The 22,218-nt window shown below is 37.0% G+C and overlaps 1 protein-coding gene across 1 annotated transcript in view; it reads left to right on the forward strand.

Annotated features, from left to right (window-relative positions):
* Positions 1–1,222: 1,222 nt before the first annotated feature.
* Positions 1,223–22,218, forward strand: part of TET2 (tet methylcytosine dioxygenase 2) — a 138,786-nt gene continuing 117,790 nt past the window's right edge. The window contains exon 1 of the mRNA XM_032400933.1: positions 1,223–1,383. The gene's annotated coding sequence lies outside the window, so the exon portion shown is untranslated. The remainder of the gene's footprint in view (positions 1,384–22,218) is intronic.

Raw genomic sequence — 22,218 nt, forward strand, 5'->3', positions numbered from 1 at the left:
GAATCCGGAACGTCAGGGAATATCGAGTGTCCGTCACTTGGAATTTAGTTCTTTATGGGTCGATTTCTTCATTACTTAATTATGCGTACGGGTAGAAATTTTTTCAAAATAGAAGCTGTTACTGGAGAAAACGTAGGCATTTGAAAGCGCAGGTTTATTTCTTAGAACCGAGTCGAGCGAGAAGTAGTCACTGGTGAGAAATTCATCTTGGATCTGGAAGAATCCCTCTTTCTTAGCCCACGTGGCAAAAGTAAACAGAAGGTGGACCGGGGCGGGCTGAAGCAGGACTCGGTCAATTTCCTAATTTGTCGAGTCTTTAAAACTACAGGCCCCTAAAGCACTAAGGGCATGCCCTCGGCGAAATTCGGGAGCGCTTTTGTAGAGCGAGATTAAAGCGACGGTGTAGAGGATGCCAAAGCGGGGTCGAGGCGGGAGCGGGTGCACCTACTGGGGGTGGGGGTGCTGGCCGTCGCGCGCGGAGGTGGGTGCGCGCGTGGGCGTGTGCGGAGATACCTGCAAGGAGGTGGGAGTAAGGGCTAGTGCGAGGCTGCGGGGTAGAGGTGGCAGCGCGCCAGGGTGAGGGGCGCGCACATACCTCTAAGTGGGTGGTGGAGTGCGGTACTAACAAAAAGTTCAAAAGGTTAATCTAGGGTCTCCATCCTTGTGCCAAGCACCCACGCCACCTCCCCCTGCGCGCCTGCCCCGCGCCTTCACCCGGGTGGCTTCCTCTCCGCGGGGCTCCGGGGTGCCCCGGGTCTGGCTGCGGCGCTCGGGGGCTGGACCTTCCCCCACGCTCGCCCCCGCCCCGCGCTCACCCCGGCGCACAGCTCCCCGGGCTCCACCGCACAGCGCCAGGGCAGCCCCGGCCTCGACTGCGCACCCCATTGTACGGCCCCCAGGTGCCGCCGGCCTTTGTGCGGGAAGCCCCGGGCGGGGGGCTGATTCCCTGGGAGCCGGGGCTGAGGGCCCCAGGGCGGCGACGGAGGCCAGGGCGGAGGAGGAGGAGGAGGAGGAGGCCGGTGGAGGAGGAGGCGAGCCGGACGGAGGAGGAGGAGGCCGGGAGGAGGAGGAGAGCCGGCAGCAGCAGCGGCTGCGGCGAGAGCTCGGGCGGCCGCCGCCGCCGCCGCCTCCTCGCGAGCGCCGCGCGCCCAGGCCCGGCTCGCATGCGAGTCACGTCCGCCCCCTCGGCGAGGCCGCCCCGAGACGCCGGCCCCGCCGAGTGATGAGAACAGACGTCAAACTGCCTTATGAATATTGATGCGGAGGCTAGGCTGCTTTCGTAGAGAAGCAGAAGGAAGCAAGATGGCTGCCCTTTAGGATTTGTTAGAAAGGAGACCCGACTGCAACTGCTGGATTGCTGCAAGGCTGAGGGACGTGAACGAGGTCAGAGCGCTTCTCTTATGCCGCGAAACTCTCCCTTTCCTCTCCCCCTTGCTTTCTCTCGGGCTTCCAGGGACTGGGGAGCAAACCCTGCAGTGTCACCCACAAATACCAAGAGGGAAGAGGGAAGCTTCACAAATTACTGGAGCCTCTTCAACATGGCTGACAAATATAGTTTTAATTCCCCCCCCCCCCTTTAAACCTGTAGTTTTGTGTTCTCTCCGCTCTCCTGCTAATGCTCCTCTCCTTACCCAGAAAACTTACCTTTGTGACTCCGACCAGCCGGTTTCCCGGCCTTTTATCCTCAGGAAAGTGATTTTTTTCTTTGCTTTCCTTTCTCAAATAGTTCAGCTTTGGGGGGCATTACTTTTCCCTTGAATCCTCCCCGACCCCCTTTCCTTCTTGTAAGTCAGACCAGTCTCTCGTTTAACCTAACCCACCCCGGAAAGAACTCTGACGGAGTGTTTTTCGACCCTTTTATCTGTTGTAGGGTCTGGGTCTGGGTTTGCGTTCGCGTCCGCCCCTTTCTACCCCGGTGTCCGATTTTGGGGGGCGAACTAAGCGAATGTCACGGGGAGTGGACCTGTAGTACACTAAGTGGGGTTTTGTTTTTTCCTAAGTCCGCGCGTTTTGCTAGTGGTGCTGAGTGAGAGAGAATAGTTTCTCTGGTCCCCCAAACAAGACCAGATCCCACTTTTCTCGAGGTACATCAGCTCTGCAATGGGCTGTGCCTTCCAGCCTGGGGAGTGGGTGTAAGAGAATTTGTGGGCAAATCTGTGTCCTGGCTTTGTGCTTCTCCCGAATCAGCTTCGTTTGGTTCCCCGGTAAGTGACAGGCAGACACAAAGGCAGGCGCAGGCCGGGGGAGGGGGCGGGCGGGCGGGAGGAGGGGGGCAGAGTTGAGAGTTGGAAGACTGCAAGGTCAGGGGCGCCGAAAGAAATGAAACCCAATCCCAGCAAAGAAACGGAGAAGTAGGGAGCTGATTTCTAACAGTCCCATCCAAATTTCTCTGTGTCTTGGTTGCTCTCTTTTCTTTGGTCTTTTATTTATCTGCCTTTCTCTCCGTGTCTCTTTTTTCCTCCTCCTCCTTCTATACACACACACACACACGCACACACATACACACCACACCACACACATATACACACACACACACACACCAGTCTTGCCGAATCTTTTCGCTGGGGCTGCTTGTCTAGTGTTATTAAGCTAACAGAGTTTCTATGGAGAGTTTTCTACCTATGACAAATAAAAGTGTGGCCTGGATAGACTCCTGGGAAGGTCGATTATGAAATATAAGTGTTATTTACTGGCTATTGCTTTCATGACATACATACATAATCACTGAGTGATCCCCCCCCCCTTCTTCATCTAGTGTTTAGGAATTGAAAGAAGGGTTATTTTCCAGTTGTTTGCTTAAAATTTACTGAAATATTTTTATATTTTCCTGTGTAGGGAATAGGATACATCCACGAATTTAAAATCTAAAGTCTCATAATGTGCTTTTCCCTCTCCAGTAAGGGATAATAATGGCAAATCCAAATAAAAAATATTCATCAACAAATAATCCAACATAGGAGGAAGATTGTTCCTTAGGGGAAGTTGGGATATAAAGAGAAAAGATTGGTTTGCTTTGCTTTGCTTTGGTTTAAGACTGTAGGTATTGTTGCCTGGTTAATGAAATCATTTATTTGCATTTTAATGGAAAGTTGAAATGCTGGAGGAGAGTTACATTCTTTTACATGTTTGCATGTGTGTTTCATAATAGGTTCGAGGTAGAATATAAATTTCATCACAATATTGGTTTTTTTTTTTTTAATGTTATTAAGCAGAGAAGTGTTAGTAAAGGACTGGAAAGTCAAACTTAAGTTTAGAAGGCATGTATATGATTAGAAGATGGACAGAAGGAAGAGCACAGTAATGGACATTACTCCATAAATCAGATTTCCAAAACCATTTGTCCTCAGTAGTTCACTTTGTAACTCTTTCTATTTTGATCTCTGAAAAAGCGGTTAAGTTTAATCATTGATACTGAAGGTTATTTCACATGATTACAAGGGAGTAGTATTACTGATCTCTGGAATAGAAACAGCTCATTTGGTTAGTTCTTACTTGTCCTAAAATAATAAGGAAAATACTTAGGAGTTTAGCATAAATGCTTACTATTCATTGAGAAAACTGATTAATTATTGCAGTAATTCAGAGTTAAAAATAAACAGTTCCTTTTGCTAACAGACTAATATTTAACTGCTTTTTTGGGACTTTTCAAATGTTGTGGTTTATGCTTTCTTCAAGTAATTCAGCTAATAATGGATGTAGTATTTTCCATTCATATTGGTAAATAAGAATACCTACATTGGTTAATATTTATTGTGACCATGAAGATTTGTTCTTTCATATCAAATTTAGACTCTTGTTATTTTATGTATCCTATTTGTATGCTGAAAATAGCTGTTAATTAATATTGTATGAGGGGCTTAAGTGATTATAAGGAGGAGATGCACATTATTCACCAATTTCAATATAAGTACCACTTTCTCCTTTATTATAAAAGAGAAATTATTTGAATTCCTTCTTTCATTTATTATATGTGTGATAGTACCACCTGGATGTTCTCAGAATTTCATAGGACAGAATTGTCTTGAGCAGTTGAATTTTATGGAAATGATAGTGGACAATAACAAGATAGAACTTTTTCTTAAATTGCAGTATTGTTTTCCTTATTTTCTTATTGAACTAATGGTTAGTGAGAAATTAACTTGGAATGAAGAGAGTCCTTTGTTTTGTTTAAATTCACAGATTTACCAACTATGGCTTTAATTATATTTGACATTATGCTGGTCCACGCAAGGAGTCAAGGGGATTGATAAGATTTTGATTTAGTGGCACATGAAGGTAGACATTGGCAGGTCTGCATCACTTCCAGAACAAGTGAAATGCACCTGCCAAGGAGTTATTATGAGAGACTTCCAAAGTCCTGTTTAGGCACTGGACTTGTTGTATCAGGGAACAAAAACTGGAGTTAATGTTTTGGTTTCACTTGCTGAAGTTATAATTTCTCTACCAATTCCTCCAAGGCTCCACCCACACACAATGTTGTAAGCCAGTGTCACTATTGAAATGTATTTCCTTATTTGCTGATCTCAGTAAGAAACCTTTCTTATAATTCACAGACACACCTGGCAGAAACTCTCTTTTCCATTATGTCCTGGATCCAAGTTGGTAAATCCTTATGAATTCTTTGAAATTATCTTTAAATAAAACATCATCAAAAGCTATGGATGTTTCACATGTTAGAATATCTAATACTTAGAAAGATTAAACCTGCTTTTTTATGCTCTAATTCCTTCTTCAATGAGTTCAGTTGTTGTTGCTTAATAGAATTTAATAGTCTTACCTAGCCATCTCCGATTACTGGAGGGAGCCTCCTTTGTTTTATAAACAACTGTATAGGCAAGGTAAAGCTTTGGAGTGGCTGTCAGTGTCGGTTCATCAAAATAACATTTTCCTCAATGATTATGCCACCATTGCACACTAGTTCTTAAGCATAGTAATGGCACCAAAGCCAGTAGCAGGAAAATATTTTACAAGCCAACTTTACAATTGGAGCCTTAACTGTGGGAGAGTCATTTTGCCAAGTAGAGCTGGTGGTTATCTTGGAAATTGTGCTGAAGAACACAACCACAAATGATTTTGCCAAATATACAGTATTTACTTGGTCTAGATCTCCAATTTCTGTTTTGAATCACTGCCAAAACTCAGGGAATACTGTGACATTATTTAAGGAGGTTATATAGTACATCTGCATACCTTGGTGTATAGTACAAGATATATATACTTTGGTATACAGTGGGAAAGAAGAGTTCCACAAGAGGAGAGGGTAAAGTGAGAGCCCTTGAATCAGTGTGACTGCAAGCCAAAAAGAGTCTTAAGTATCTGCTATTTCCAGCATTATTCCGATCCTAGATTGTACATTGCAGAAAATCCCTGACTTAAGATAGACATACAATCTTTTCGCAATAAAATAGATTTTGGTTGCCCCTTCCAAAATAGTAAATTCTATCAGCTTTGATTTATGCTTTCTCCACTTGTCATGAAATGCAGTTAAATGTGCCAGGATTCAAGAAGTAGAAATAGATAGTAGGTGAATTTTCAATATTTTGTGTAAAAACAAACTCAGTGATAATGTCAACCTACCTGAAGTTTTAAGAATTTGGAACTCAATATTTTATATTTACTCAGGATTGTTACTCAAACTGACTTGAAATCAAGCTCCAAATAATCTGAGAATTAAAATTAAGAGATGAATAAATTAAGATGAAGTGTTTTTGGAGGACAGGTTAGGACATAAAATGAACTGGTCGCTTCACTAAAAATACTATAAATATTCTTTTAAATTAAATTTATGGTTCTTGGAAGAGAGGTGCTGATTTCTACATCTATTTATTCCATAGTAGAACTTAGTAGTGTTCTACTCAGTCAATATGTAATGAAGGGAGTACAAGCTTCCATTTATAAGATGAATAAGTTCTGGAATGTAATGTGTAATACAGAGTTCTCACTACACACACATGCAAACTTTGTAAGTATGTGAAGTGATGGATGTGTTAACTAACCTTATTGTGGTAATCATTTCCCAATATATACATATATCAAGTCGTTACATTGTACACGTTAAACTTACATAGTGTTATATGTCAATTATGTCTCAAAAGCTGAGAAAAAATAATGAATGACCTAGAACTGGAAAAAAGTAATGTCATTTAATTAGAAAATATATAATCTATTCTCAGTGGTAATGGTGATGATGGTGATAATGATGGTAGTTTTTCCTTAAATGTAACTTCTATAGGCTATGGCTAATGTTTCATAAAAGCCATCCATTGTAAACATACAGCTTAATGATTTTTAGTAAATTTACACAGAGATCACATATTTTTAATTGAAATTTCTGTTGAGATATTTGTAGATTCAGATACAGGTATATGAAATAATAATAATTGGGCATGTACCTTTTGCCCAATTTCTTCCACTGGTAACTTTTGGTAAAACTATAATATCACAACCAGGATACTGACATGGATATAGTCTACCAGTTTTACTCGGATACCCCCAGTTTGACTTGGACATTTGTGTATTGTATATTTAGGTCCATATCATTTTATCACACTATCAGGTATCTTTAAATCTTTTTTCCTGAAAACAGAAGAGTTAACGCAGTTCTACTTCATCAGTCATGTGATTGTGCTACCATTCCTTATCAAAATGTGCATCAGAATGTAGGTTTTTGTTTACTTAAAAGTGTTTTTGCATAAGATGGCCTTTGTGTTCAAAATATTTTAAGTTGTTTTAATAACTTACTACATTGTAACTTATGTCATTAATTCTCTTCATGACTCTAGAGATGGGTATTTTTATCCTCATCTCAGGTGAGCTAACTGAGGCATATAGAGGTTGAATGACCAAATTCATACAGCCAGTACATGCCTTAGCTAAGGTTTGAATTAGGCAGCCTGTCTCTAGATCCCAGCCCTTTAACCACTATGCTATTCTGCCTCATTACTAGTAGTAAAAAAGTAAAGCTGTAACGTAGGCTATGCAGGGAAAGTCCTAAGAGGAGACTTAAAATGCACACAATTGTCTACGTAAAAACTGGCACCCGAATACTCATAGCAGCATTATTCATAATTGTCAAAAATTGGAACAACCCCAATGTCCATCACAACTCATAAATGTATGAACTGTGGTATATCCATACAATGGAATATTATTCAGCAACAAAAAGGAACGAAGGGCTGATACATGCTGCATCATAGATGAACTTGAAAAGAAGTAAATAACAAAAGGCCACATATGATATGATTTCACTTATATGAAATCTCCAGAATAGGCAAATCTAAAGAGGCAGAGAGTAGATTACTTATTGCTAGGGGCTGGGGGGAGAAGAAGGGGGACTGACTGTTAATAGATACAGAGTTTCTTTTGGAGCCTAAAAATATCCCATAGTTAGATAGTAATGTTTGCACAGCTCTAAAAAAGTACCCAATTGTATACTTTAAGAAGGTGAATTCTTTTATTATATGTGAATTATATCCTAAATAAAGTAAAAATGCATACAACCGACAAGGTATTTGGCATTCAGAAAGTATCTCATGTCTCATGCAAAGAAATGTAGGGTGCTATTTGAATTGAATTGTATGGGGCTATGCATATCTTTCTAGAAACATGGCACCAGTGAGTTTTTTAGGATTTGTCCCTATGAAATTAGGATTTTTAGTTTTGGAAACACAGGGTGAATTACTTGGGGTTGGTTTTATTTTGAATTTCTAACTTAATGTAATTCTAGATACCAGACATTCTTCTTGTTGAGCAATGCTTCTCTCCTTCTTTATTCTGATGAGAATGTTGATTTGCTGCCAATTGGATTCCATAGTTTGGATCTACGACTATAACTAGGGTGGGGGAGATTCAATTATCTGCAAGCATTCAACTTTAATAATGTATACATGTTATTGTACTCAATAAGGAAATGCCTTGGCTTCATATAATTGCTGTAATCATTATTTTTTCAAGGAATCACTATAGAAGTGGCCAAAAATTCTACTTTTTAAGAGTGTGATTACAGCACTTACCTGTAGGTTTGTTGTGTATTTGCAACAGGTACAAGTTAGACACTCACATTAGAATCTTTATCCTATCAAGCTGATGGAGCAATTGTTGGAGAAAGCAGTAAGGTAGAATATAGGTCTGGTCCTCCATATAGGAGAAATGAAAAGCTTCCTTGTTTTTACCCTCTCTTATTTCTGTTAATACTTTGTGAACTACCTCAGTTGATAATAGGTTTTTATAATAGTATCTCCATAATATTCAAAAGCTGTTCACTGGGTTTAGTGTGCTATTCCATCTTTGCTTTTTAAATATACTCCCAAAAATCTTGAATTTTTTCAAGTAAATTAAAAATATAGGAGATGAGATATTTTGATTTGTTTGTATTTTTAGCTTTGCTCTTTATAAGTAATTTCTATGGAAGATGCCCTATATTCAGAAGTAAAACATAGGGCTGTGAATTTTTGCTGATGGACTGCTGTCTTCAGGGAACAGAACTGTCTATGGTCAAGCATAAACATAGCAGATCTCCCATTAAGGCATGCCATACACAGTATTGATATTTTTCATTTGCTACTTTTACAATTCTGAGATTTGTTTCAGTTTGTTCTGTGAATGCTGCAAAGTAATGATAATTTTTATTACTATTGTCGTATATCATTAGCCATTGCTAAAACCTGCCTTTTCAAGTTGCTTGCTTTCTTGATAGAGCATTAACCTAGTTTCTATGTCCAGATTATTCTTTAATGAAAACTATTCACCCAACTCTCAAGATGAGTTTTTATTATAGTATTTCTCCTCAAATTGGTATATTTTTCGTCTTGCAATGTAGAAGAAAAAAGGCTTAAATAATGATAGTGAAATCCAGAGGATATAACATGATCTATCTCTGAGTTATTCCTCCTGTTTTTCATCCCTGTCTACATTAAGAAACAAGAGCAACCATTAAAAAATACCTTAATTATTAGTTTTGCTGCTTCTAAAGTAAAGTGCCAGAATCTGAAAATAATACAATGACACCACACCCAGATTCCATCCCCAACATACCGTCTTGTTCCTATTAATTTATTTTTTAATCTGTTTGTTCTTTCAGCACTTTTTCCATTTTTTGTTTGAAGTCTCTTACTTTGAAGTTATAGAATTTTCATATTTGCCATTGGCTATAAAGTTCTCTCAGCTCTTTTATAATCTCTCATGATTTTTGCATTAAAAGGATTACTTTTATACACCCTCTAATTAGTTTGGATGATTATTAGCTTTTTGTTTGTTTTATTGCATACATCATAACAACAAGAAATCACTTCTGCAAATAAAGTGATCATTCATAAAATTAGAATAAGCTTCTTAAAAAGTGAATCCAGTTATTGAAACATTAATTCATTTACATTTATATTTTAATGTACCAAAGAGAACTGGTGAAAGGAAAAATACCATATATGGATACTTTTCAAACATGAAGGAAGAACAAATTTTCCAACATCAGACTAACCACATAAATTGTTTGTTTCAGTAAAAAGAGAAGCAGGTACATTTTAGCAGGAAAGCATATATTTTAAACTTTATACTCTAGATTTAATCTAGCTTTATTCCAATATAGCCACCCGAGTGGTTATTTTTTTTCTCCTATGAAGTTATAACATATTTAGTTGAAAGTAAGACAAAGTTGTACTTATTTTTGGAACGTCTACTACATCATAACTTGGAGAAAAACATACTGGCGGGAAGCAAAGCTAGTAGACATTTTGCTAATGGCTTACCTTTTAATACCTGTAATTTACTTATGTTTTTCTACTGAAACACATAAGGTAACTTTGTGAACTAAACACATTAACTTTGTGAACTAAATTTTCAATATTTTGAAACTTATTTACTCTCAAATGTGATTCTTATATTTCAAGTAGGAAATTTTATAGACATCAACTAATTTTAATATATAATTTAAAAACATTTTTTACCAAGCGTGTAGGAGATATAGAATATAGAAATTTAAAATGATCTAAAAAATGCTTGAGATTTTGTTGAAATCAGTATTTTTCAAATCACTAGTTTAATTTACTGACAGTTTTGCTTCAGTTTTTTTTTTTTTTTTGCATTGTTATAATATGTCATGCTTTAAATAAAGCTGAAGGTTATGGGAAACTTTCCATATTTGGGGTAAAAAAGTTGATATTGACATTTTTCTTGAATATTGGTAAGAGCTCAACCCCCTTAAGAAATGGTTTACTTGTTTCCTGTTCATAAACCCATTGTAAAAGATGTAATGAATATAGATGAGGGTGAAAATTAAAATAAGACAGGTAAAATACTAAATTGCATTTCTCTTTACTCAAACATAGCCATGGGATACTTTTTGCTGAAAGGGTCATGTTGTAATTTTATTTGGATGTAAATTGTCATTTTGCAAACCATTTGCCTACTTAGAGTATCTCTGTCTAGTAGTTGTGTAATCCTACTTCTCATAATATTTCAGTTCACACCAAAGTAAGTGAGCAAAGATAAAGGAGAAGTCTTGGGATAAGAGGAGGTAGAAAGTGCATTCAGAATGCATTGTTGAGATTTCAAAACTTGCCCCAAATTTAATTAGAAAAGGCAGTTAATTGTGATTCTGTACTCTGGTTGGGTGCTGTTTAAAGAAGGAAAGGAATACAATGGGGTTTGGTCATTTCTCCTGTTCTTCCTCCCATTAATTTTTTTTGGGGGGGGAGGGGCAGAGAGAGGGTAAGGAAAGGAAAAGATAAAGAAAATAAATCACTCTTAGAGATAGTTCCTTGACAGGCACATGCTCATTTTTAGGGCCAAAGAAAAGGGAGGTTTTTCTTCGGAGCTTGTTGGTGCTTTCTCGCCTTCCGATTACACGCGGTCACGTCAACATTTGACACGTGGGTACCGTGCGCATGGCAGCGCTATTTACAAACACCATCCTAGGATTCCAGAGACTCTTATGTAACAGCTGAGAGAGTGCGGGCTTTGTGTGTCTGTGGGCGGAGGAATCAAACAGTTTAATTCATAGTCAGGGAGCCCTTGTCTGGCTCTGACAGGGTCATGAACCAAAGATCAAGGTGTCTAGGTCAGGATCCGCCCAATACGCAGTTTTCCTACCAAAGTCTCAAAGGCAGTGCTTTCATACCAGATTAATCTTTTTTTCTTCCTTCAGCAAATGGAACCAGTTATGCCCAACTTTTTTTTGTGATTTTGGTAAATGTGGGCAGATCGTACGTTGGTTCTGGTTGTTAATTTGCAGTGCCACTGAGACTGAAGTGTGCTTGCCTGTCACTCAGTCTCATAAATAATGCCTTTTTTTGAAAAAAGGTGTATTTTTGAATTTGTAATCATATTCAGATGCAAGACAATTCATAATCTGACTTGCAAGATTAGACAAACTACAGAACACTCTAGAAAGTGATTAATTGATCATCCTCATCCCTTCCCCCTCCCTGTTCAGTTCTTCATCACACTTCCCTCAGCCCTCCTCCGCTTTTAACTCTACATCAAGACTTGGGTTAAAAAAAAAAAAAAAAAGTCTCTATACTTAGGGAATTGCTTTTCCTTTCCCAGATAGATTTTTAAGAGTTTTTCATTCATATTTATCAATAAAAAGAAAGTCTTGAGTTTTAAAAAAAGTTGAAGCACACAAATTTAAAAGTTAAAGTACACAAATTTAAAGTGCTTCCAGTGCTTTTCATTGCAAGTTGTAAGCTGACTGGTTGGAATCTTTAAAATATGAGTAAACTTTGGGGGTTATTTTTTTGGGTTTTTTTGTATTGTATCTAAAGATCATTTTAGATGGACATCACCATTAATTATCCAAAAATAGAAACCATGCATAACAAAGAATTGAAATTAGATCATCAAAAAATGAACTCCTAGTTAATTTAAAAGTTGGTCTGTTTGAACTCTTCTTTCATAGAATTTTTTTGTAATTATACTATCTTTCTAAAAAAGGAAAAACTAGAATCTTTGAAATACAGTACATTAAAGGAATTTGTTTAACTTTTAAAAATAAAGAATCTTGTCCCCAAGAGATAAACCAAGCACCAAAATCTATTTTGTTTTAAGTACTGTTTGGTATAAGAGAAGTTCAAATCTGAAATAATTTAGAGATTATCTGTCCAAATTTATTATTTACATATGAGACTTAGAAATTAAGTTTTAGCTGTTTAACATCTGAATTTGCTCTCATTTGGAAGAAATTGCCAAAAGAGTGACTCATTTAACCAACACAACAAAATCTAAGGATGGGCATTTTTCATCCCTGGTGCTGAGTAAAAGTTCCTTCTGGACTTGAAAAGATATAATTTATTTAAAATATTTTGTACATTTCTAATACACTGAATTAAGATATGGTGAAAGTAGATTATAGGCTTACAGAGATTCTTTTCATTTGCTTTATTTGCTTGCCTTTTTATTATTTTGGCCTGAAGTTAATGTATTCATCTTAATCACCCTTGGCCTAAATAGTGAAAGTTTGTGTGAAATTACTTATGAGTACCCTTTTCTAAGAGCAGTGCCAATTCTGAACATTCGTGGGCTTTCACAAGAATTATCCTATATTAGAACATTAATATTTTCCTCTCAACTTTGTTGGACACTTAATTATATGTGATCATAAGCTGAAAGTGCTCAGAATTTGATAAAGGCCATAAATTAATGCATTTCTGCTAAGAGAGGGATTTAAATATAACTTTCACTTGATTGTACTTTGGTTTCACTTGAAGTGGCAAGCATGCAATAAAAATTGATTTATTCAATGGATGGACTCCCTTCATAAAGACGATACTTAGTTGCAATTGTCTTAGTATTATAAAATATCAAAATGGTAGATTGAATGTGAAAGATATATGCCAAAAAGCAATATGAAATTTTAGTTTATCCCCTTTCAATTACTACTGTGTGTGTGTGCGTGTGTGTGTGTGCATCTGTTCACATGTATTTTGGACTTTTGATATTGGTTAAGTCCTCTTGGTAGAAATGGTTAATTAAACAAACCACAGTAAAAGTTTCTGTCTATGAATATAAAGTGAAAAAATAACTAATGTCATGCATCTTTTCAGATATCATGAAGTTGCACAAAATCCTCAAGTTCATTTGTATCAACTGCTTTTATATGGCCCTTTTAGAAGACAGCTGAAGAATCAAATAGGAGCTCACCCAGAAACAGCTGGCTTGGTGATGTTAAGATTGGCGCCAGGTGTTCCCTCTTCCCATGTGGTCAGGCACACATGGCTCTAATGTTTACACACGCTGTTCCAGAATTCTGAACACCAGTGATGCAACAATGGGGGTAGAAGGAGCGAGCGGTCTGTGTCTCGTTAATTGTTTAGCGACCTGGATCGTGAATATTGATGCAGGATAAGAAAGCACTGATTATAATAATGCTTGACTGGGACAGAGGGGGATGAGGTGAGGGGGCATGGTAGATGCATAAAGGAGGCTTTCCCCCAAACCCCGCACACTGTTATTTTAAACTGTTGTTACCACTCGAAAGGAGCTTTCTACTTTGAACTTAAAATAGTAGCTTTTAACCAGGACAAGTGACTAAGGGCTTTAGTATCCAAGGACTGAAGGTGATGAAGCTCTTAAGAGTGTTACTCTCTCTCATAACCAAGCTGACTCAGACTCTTTTAGAAGCTATTGTGGCAACTTAACCATCTCTAATAAGTTACTGCATACCTGCATGGAAACAGTTGGAGTTAGAGCTGCCATTTTCTCATGTTTTAAAATTGTTCCTCACTCATTATTTGTTTTATGTTTGAAAATATCCCATTCCTAGTACATATAGGAATGCTTCCCAAAATCACTGAATAGGTTTGGGTAGAACTAATTTGCTTAACATTATACTCTGTTTAAGAGCCTATATCTGCAAAACCATGGGGGGAAACCCCCTTCTTATCTGGTAGAATCATGATAAAGGAAAAGGTAGGTGATAATTTTGGAAAATATATAATAACAAAGTGGTGGCATTCATTCAACTAAATACCAGCAACTACGTTTAACATGGAAATGTGCCTAAAACAGTGAGGGGAAAACATGTAAATATAAGGAGAATATAAAGAGTTTTTAATGAATAAATGCTCTGTCACAAATGATGAACATTTTAAAGATCTGTTTCAAACTCTCTTACTTAAAACAAATTATCAAAGACTTTTTCATCCACCTTCCTTTGAACTTTTAACAGTTTTTTTCTGGACTGTGGGTTTAATTCTGTGTGCATGTATGTGTGTGTTTGAATATGTTTTTATATTTTAGATCTAGCTGTGTAAACTAGAGTTGTTTCTAATTGCTTATACGGTATTGCCACCACTTTTACTTCAACATTTCAATAAATCATCAGATTTGCAAAAATATAGTTCATTTTCAAATATAGAATCATAGATTGTTGTCAGCTGAAAAGGACTTTAGAGGCTCTCCAACCTGTCTGTTGCATTTACAATTGAAAAAACGGAGCCATAGGAAGGGAAAGATGTTTGCCTCAAATTATATAATAGGATATCTATCATTCTAATAATAGCCAATATTGACTAAGTTCTTACATTGTGTTAAGCACCATGCTAGGCACTTTATAGAGATTATCTTATTTTTTTCTCACGTCACCTCTTTTTTTTTCGTTTGTGCTATATATCCCCATTTTATTGAGGAAAAGAATAGGTCATAGGGTTTTAAACCTCCGTATGAATTATATTTAACATCACTGCCATTCTTATAGGACTGTAATTTCTTCCTCTTTGGTATTCTCACTTGTGTGACCTTTCTTTCCATCCTTTCCCGGTTATTCCTGCTTTTCACCATATTTCCCCCCGCAAAGGAATCTACACTGCCTCCTTATTTCTAATGGATCACGATGAACTAACTCTTAAACAGCTGGCTGCCATTAAACAGTTTGGCCTTTTGGGTTATGAAGATCTAGTTTTGAATCCTAAGTTTCCTTCTTATAAACTGTGTGTTTTTAATCCACCTAGTAGTTTTAGCCTCAGAATCTGCTTCCCCATCTGTGAAATAGGAATAGCTAATAATTCTTATCTCCCATGCTACCAAGAGGGAATAAATGAATGAGTTAATATAATGAAACATCCAATGTATTACTTGGCAAAATTTCAGTGACTGAATAAGTATTTGGTCTTTCCTCAAGCATATGTTGAGCGTCTATGTATTAGGAAAGAAGAAAGCCATTGTCCTTGCCCTTGTAGAGTATATAGACTCACAGGAAAGAGTCAATACCATGATCTTTTGAAAAGCATAATGAGATGGAAATTGTAGGACTCACAGACTGGTTAGGTGGGGAGTTTCCCAGGATGCATCCAGCCCTCTGCTCGAAGGATGATTCTTCAGTTGCCTGAATGGTCCTAGGCATGGCTAGAGTTGGCATGGCTTTCTCAACACTGGGGCCTGACAGAGATTGCACAAGTCTAACAACATGGTCTCTGAAGAAGGCCCCTAGAAGGAAAGATTATTTCCATCCCTTTTATTATTTCAGTCAGGATACAAATTATGAGTCCATAGTTTCATCTGTTCACAATCATCTTTTACTATATTAGGTACACTGAAAGGATACAAACTTGTCCATAGAAATATAAAATGGTAGCATGCATGATTTAAAAACTACTGAGGATGGTAGATGTTACTTGTTCTAACTCTGTTTCGTATCCTGTTTTTAGGAACAAGGACAGATACTTTGGCACACCTTGCTTAAAGATAGATGACAGTCTTGTGCTAATCCCAGGGACTTCCCATGGGAATGAAGATTCCTTACATGGTGGTGTCATGGGATTTGGGGCCCATGTGAAAGATGTTTTGGAGTGTCTCCCAATTACTTAACAGTTTAAAATATATCAGCTATTTATGTGTCAGCAACTGCCTCCTTTCATCATGATAGAAGTTTCCTTGAGAGCCAGGATCATAACTTGTATGTTCATTGAATCCCCCCACGATAATTAGCATGCAACCAAGTGCATAGCAGTCCCTTGGTATACATATATACATACGATAGACTGGTTGCCCTGTGTGGGTTGGAAATATTACTGAGTACCATCCCAGTCTGAACTATCATTTCTGGGAAATAAGGAACACAAAAACGGAGAGATTTGATTGATTGGTTAGTTTCTACAGTGACTTTTAAAAAAATACAGGTACATGGTAACATCAAAAACAATTTAAAATAATGTAATAAGAAGTATGTCTTTAGTACTTTTTCCTACAGTAATACACTTAATTTTCAAAATTATCAACATCAAACCATAGCTTCCTGACTCCCCACTCTGCAGGATATGAACATTAGTATTTCTCATTTCATTTACTTTTCTCCCTTGCCTTCCACCAACTTCTGTATTCTATATCATTCTCTGTTGCTAAGTTTATAATATTTATATTCTGTTCTTCATCTATAGTTACCTCTCCTCTGCTTTGTTTGTTGCTTGGTGCTAATTGAGAAAAAAAAACCCACAACATTTATAATGTTGTGATTATAATAAATAGAATTCAGTGTAATACCAAGTGGTGTGGTTGAATATGTAGAGAAGGAAAAAAAAAATGATCCCATAGCATTAAAACTTGGTTTGTTCCGAAAATAATATGTTAAGTGCCAAGATAAAATAGATTGTGCTTTCTTAAATTCCTTTAATGCCTCAAAATTGTGCCATATATTAGTTTCTTTCACATTTGGACTTACATTTTTCTGTGAGCTTTAAATTTTTCTTGAAAATTCTAATCTCTTTTTTGGTGTTCTTGATAGAAGAATTATATGCTTTCATCACATCACGATGATTTTTCCAGTTATATCACTTGGTAAATGAAATATACCTTTTTTTTTAAGATTTTATTTTTATTTATTTGACAGAGAGAGAGTGAGAGAGAACAAGTACGGGGGAGCAGCAGAGGGAGAGGGAGAAGCAGGCTCCCTGCTGAGCCGGGAGCCCGATGTGGGGCTCCATCCCAGGACCCTGAGATCATGACCTGAGCCGAAGGCGGTCACTTAACTGACTGAGCCACCCAGGTGCCCTATACCTTCTTCTTCTTCAAGTCATTCTTCTCTATGCTGCCTGGTTCCTCTTTTCTGAATTAGAGTTTCTTTTCATTATTCTCTTGGTTAGATCTGCTTTATTATTTCACACCCTTGTCTTGCTTGGTATTTGATTTTTCTTTTTTTTCCCCTTTCTCCTTGCATACATCCCCAAGAGTTCATTCTTGTTTTTGTTTTCCAGAAATGTTGGGTAGGAAGCAAACTGAGTCCTTGCATATCCAAAATGCCTTAATTTTTTCCTCGGAGTTAATAATTTATTGTGTATATGCTCCTTGGTTCAAAGTAATCTCCCCTCAAAACTTGGGAGACTTTTATCCAGTGTTGCTTATGAGACATCTGATAAAAATTTGATTCCATCTTTTTTAGATAACTTTTTTTCTTATTTAAATGGTAATTAGGATCTTTATCTTGGCAGCTCTGAAATTCCACCTAGAAAATTAAAAGCTCACAGGAAAATCTACGTCCAAATCTGTCTAGGCATAGCTCTTTTAAAATGCATTCTTCTCAGCCATAAATGGTCCTGTACGATCTAGAAACAAATGTCTTCATTCCACTTTAGGAAGTTTTCTTCTGTTGTACCTTTGACTATTTCTTCCCCTGTATTTTTTCTTCTCTCTTTGTGGAACTCATCCTAACTGTACATTTGACCTCCTAAATTTATTTTTCTTGTGTATTAAACTCCCCTCATATTTTCCATCTGTTTTCTCTATATATTTTCCCAATTCACTTGATCTTTTTTAAATGTTAATTAAATTTTAATTTCCCAAAATTCTTATATCATCTGATTAACTCTTCTTAATGGAAGCCTTTTTTGCACTCACATCCTAAGGAATGGATGAAATTTTATTAAAAAAAAATAGAACAAAGAAAGAAATGTTTGTAACTACATTACCATATATGTTAGCAACTGAACACTATGATGTTATTGTAATTGAATAGTATTTCAGTTATACTGTGTGTTTAAGAGGCTTCTGTGACTGCTTCAAAATATGAGCATGATTTGCAAAACTACTTTAAGTTTTAAACAACTGATTTATAAATAGACTTTGGCGCTCAGGCCTCCTGAAGATGAGTACTGCCTGTGTTCTTCTTTTGCTTCTTTTCTTTCAGTTCTGTGGCTGCCAACAACCTTCTGGGCCATAATAGCACTGTTTCCAGTACCTCTCAGTATTTACTATCATGATGAGATAATATTCGATTGGTCCTTAGTTCTGGGTTCAAGCGAACTTGGCATTTATTTCATAGTGAAAAATAGTTATAGGTAGATGATTCCTTATACACAAGTTTTCCACTGGTTTGGAAATACCTTCTTTATTCATTTTAAATATGGCTAAAATAATAGTATTTTTGAGTGCATTTTCCTTGCTGCTGTTATTGTATTTATTATTAACAGTTCAAAATCCTGCAGAATTTGAATTTGATTTGTAAGCTCCATGATGGGCATTCTACTTCTGTTTTGTTCAAAATGTTATCTGCAGTATCTAGCACAGTGCCTGAAACATTATAAGCTACAATCGATATTTGTTGAATGTAGACCAATACTTGTAGAGAATTCTCATTCCAAAGATTTAGTAGCGTAAGAAACCCATAATGAGTAATGCTCTACTCAGTGCTAGTGAAATGAAGTACAAACAGGTAGAGTAGCCCTTTCTTTACTTTTCTTCCAAATATAGAGAACTTTCTGAAATCAGAGAGTTGATTTATGAGTTTTAATATGTTTCACTGACATAATAATGTGTAACCAGGAAATAGAAACCAGTTCTTTAAAAAATGGCAGGAAGATGAGAAAAAAAATCAGAGGTCAAAAAAAAATTGTAAACAGTATAACTTACTGAGGCATCTGAAATCTTTAAATTCTGTACTGGTGCAATGTATGACTCTTGAGCTACAACTGCTTTTTGATAAAGGATTTTGGTTCATGCTGCCAGTGTTATATCTTCCCCTATATAGTACCTGAGATGTTGAAAAAGGTAAGGCAACATTCATACTTGTGAACAGACCTACAGAAATAGGCTAGACTCTTTCAGATTGCATTATTTTCACATGCTTGTCTTTACCTCTTTTGGAAGTCTGTTTTCCAACCTTCTAAGGCTTATCATCTCCTTCATATGTCCATTGCATGCTTTTTTCAGAGGCCAAACAGAATTAGTGCATACTTTGTATTGCAAAAAAGCATTGTTGACTTTAAATGAGGTCTTTGACTTTTCATGTGATGCTGGGCAGGAAGTTTACTATTTCCTCATTTATCAAATGAAGGACTTGGACATAATATTTTCTGAAATTTCACTGAACTTAAAAGTCAGCATATTAGATATATATGACTAGTTGGAGCATATTGCAGATGTTAAATAAATATTTGTTTTATTGCATTTTGTAAGTGACCACACTATTTCCTTTCAAGGAAAAAATAGTATTACATTCAAATGCCTATATGTTTATGAAAAACATTTTAAAGCTGTTGAGGTTGAATTCAAGGTTTCTTACAGATGGTCTTTGTACTTTCAGCAATATCTCTCATAATGTGAGAATATTGGTGGACTCAAGAGTGAAACTGATTAACTCTGTCCAATTAAAAAAAATTCTTTCAGTGAGGGGGGAAAATGTATTCATCAGAAGTGTTCTAGTAAATGATATATTTTTGGTAATGAAACTGATAGGGGCAGGGAAAAAAAGGAAACTGATGGGGCAATTAACCATTTTTTCTAAGTTGGCTATGCTACTACTATCTTGTTATGCAGTGGTAATGCTTTTCTGACAGGGCAGAGAGCAAATTTACTTTGTTCTTATTTCCATTAACCAAACCTTAAATATCCCTTCAGAGAATAGATGTGAAAAAGAATTCTGCTTCTCAGATCTCTTAAGAATATAGATTTTGTTTTTAAGAGGAAGTTCACTCCTGCATGCCAAAATGAAGGATAAAAATTTTACCTATCTTTAATCCTTAAAGGAAAATGCACATAAAATTGCTATTTACTGTGTACAGTCTAGGAAAGTGATAAGTTCCTGGTGTATGAACAGGATTATAATTTAACAGATTAATACTGGTTATAAAAAATCTTGAGACTTCCTTAGGACTTCAGTTTAACAAAATATTGACTAGCTGTAGATGTACACATGGAAATATAAAACATTCATGCTTACAAAAATAGTGTCCAGTTGACCCTTGAACAACACTGGTTTGAATTGCTTGGGTCCACTTATACACAGATTTTTTTTTAAATATGGTATGGTAATAGAAATGTATTTTCTCTTACGATTTTCTTATTAATATTTTCTTCTCTCTAGCTTACTTTATTGTAAGAATACAGCATATAATACATATACAAAGTATGTGTTGACTGCTTATGTTATTGGTAAGGCTTCTGGTCAATAGTAGGCTATTAATAGTTGAGTTTTGGGGAGTCAAAAGTTATACATGGATTTTTGACTGTGCAAAGGATCAGTGCCCCAACCCCCACATTGTTTCAGGGTCAACTCGGTATCATTTCTTAATAGTAGGTAGCAATGACTTCAAAAGACCATAGATCTGTCAACATACACATTGACAAAATTATTACAACCATGCATTTAATATGCTAATTCCATTTTCACCTAGAACGTCAATTTATTCTATCACTAGAGTACATATGTGAATAAAAATTTATGGATATCAAAGACAGAAAAGAACAAATATCTGTACCTAACCACGGTAAGCCTACACCTTATTTGATAGGCCTTTTTTTTTTTATTTTTTTTTTTTAAAGATTTTATTTATTTATTTGACAGAGAGAGAGACAGCGAGAGAGGGAACACAAGCAGGGGGAGTGGGAAAGGGAGAAGCAGGCTTCCTGCCGAGCCGGGAGCCCGATGTGGGACTCGATCCCGGGACTCCAGGATCATGACCTGAGCCGAAGGCAGTCACTTAACCAACTGAGCCACCCAGGCGCCCCTGATAGGCCTTAAAAGACAGTTTACCACTGCTTTTTTCTGAAACAATCATTTGTACATTGTAAAAACCCTTTTTGAGAAATGACTTGCCACACACACAGAATTTATAGTCACTAGTATTTCCTAATACATATTTGGAAAAGAAGACTTGATATATTACCAGGACTACATATGGTTAAAAGTTTAAAAAACTATATTTAAAAAACCCTAAGATTTCCAATTTCCACTTTAACATGTAAGGAGCTCACTATCCCAACAAATAAAAAGCTGAACAAACTGAAAACAATCAATAATTCTTCTTAGCTCTGTAAGAGAGGTGAGGTCACAGGGCAAACCACTGCCCCCAAAAGTAGAGACAGGTGAATACAGAGAACCACAACCTACTGGAGCAGAAATCCACACAAGTAGAAACGTCCATAGCAACCAGTGCTAGGGTAGAAAAATCTGAACTGTAAAACAAATTGTTGGAGGCTCAGTGTGGATAAGTCATAGAGTAAAAAACCCAGGGGAACTCAGTTATAGGGAGCCCCCACACTTTCATGAGTTTTACCTCCAGGTGTCCTACCAGTCCCTTCAGTAAATATCAGAGGAAAGTCCCCTTGTACTTCAGTAAGGGGAGAGATGAACCATTGTGAAATATGCCAGAACATTCTGTTCTTCTTAACAAGGCCTGCTCTTAAAAGAAACTATTTTACCAGATCCAGGGGAAAGGGAAATTCCCAACTTCAGCTCCCTCCAACCTTCTATGTGGGGGAAAGGAAATATGTACCTCCAAACCCCTCCAGCTGTCCTATCCTACTTAGGGAAGGAGTGGTTGGCACTGAGAAGTACTGGTGAAGTTCACAGTTCAGTGGCACAGGCTGACCAAAAGACTGAGGTGGAACCTAATCATACGACAATAGAATGCTTCCCATCCCTCCACACCTTACCCCTATATTACTAAAGGCCTCTTTACTGCAGTTCCCTTTCCCCAGTACATCTTGTCTACCTTAAAGCAAAAAATTACCAGGTATACTAAAAGGCAAAAACAGTTCAAAGAGACTGAACAAGTATCAGACCCAGAATTCAATCAGGCAGGAATGTTAGAACTATCACACTGGGAATTTTTTTAAAAAACTTATTAAGGTATGAAGGGTTTCAATGAAAAAAGTAGACATGATGCAAGAAGAGATGGATAATGTAAGCAGAGAGATGTAACTTTTAAGAAAGAAAAAGAAATGCAAGAGATCAGAAATACTATGACAGATGAAGAATACCTTGATGGACTAATTTGCAGACTGGATATGACTGAG

This window comes from Phoca vitulina, unplaced genomic scaffold, assembly GCF_004348235.1.
Source record: "Phoca vitulina isolate PV1807 unplaced genomic scaffold, GSC_HSeal_1.0 scaffold3, whole genome shotgun sequence".
NCBI classification, from domain to species: Eukaryota; Metazoa; Chordata; class Mammalia; order Carnivora; family Phocidae; genus Phoca; species Phoca vitulina.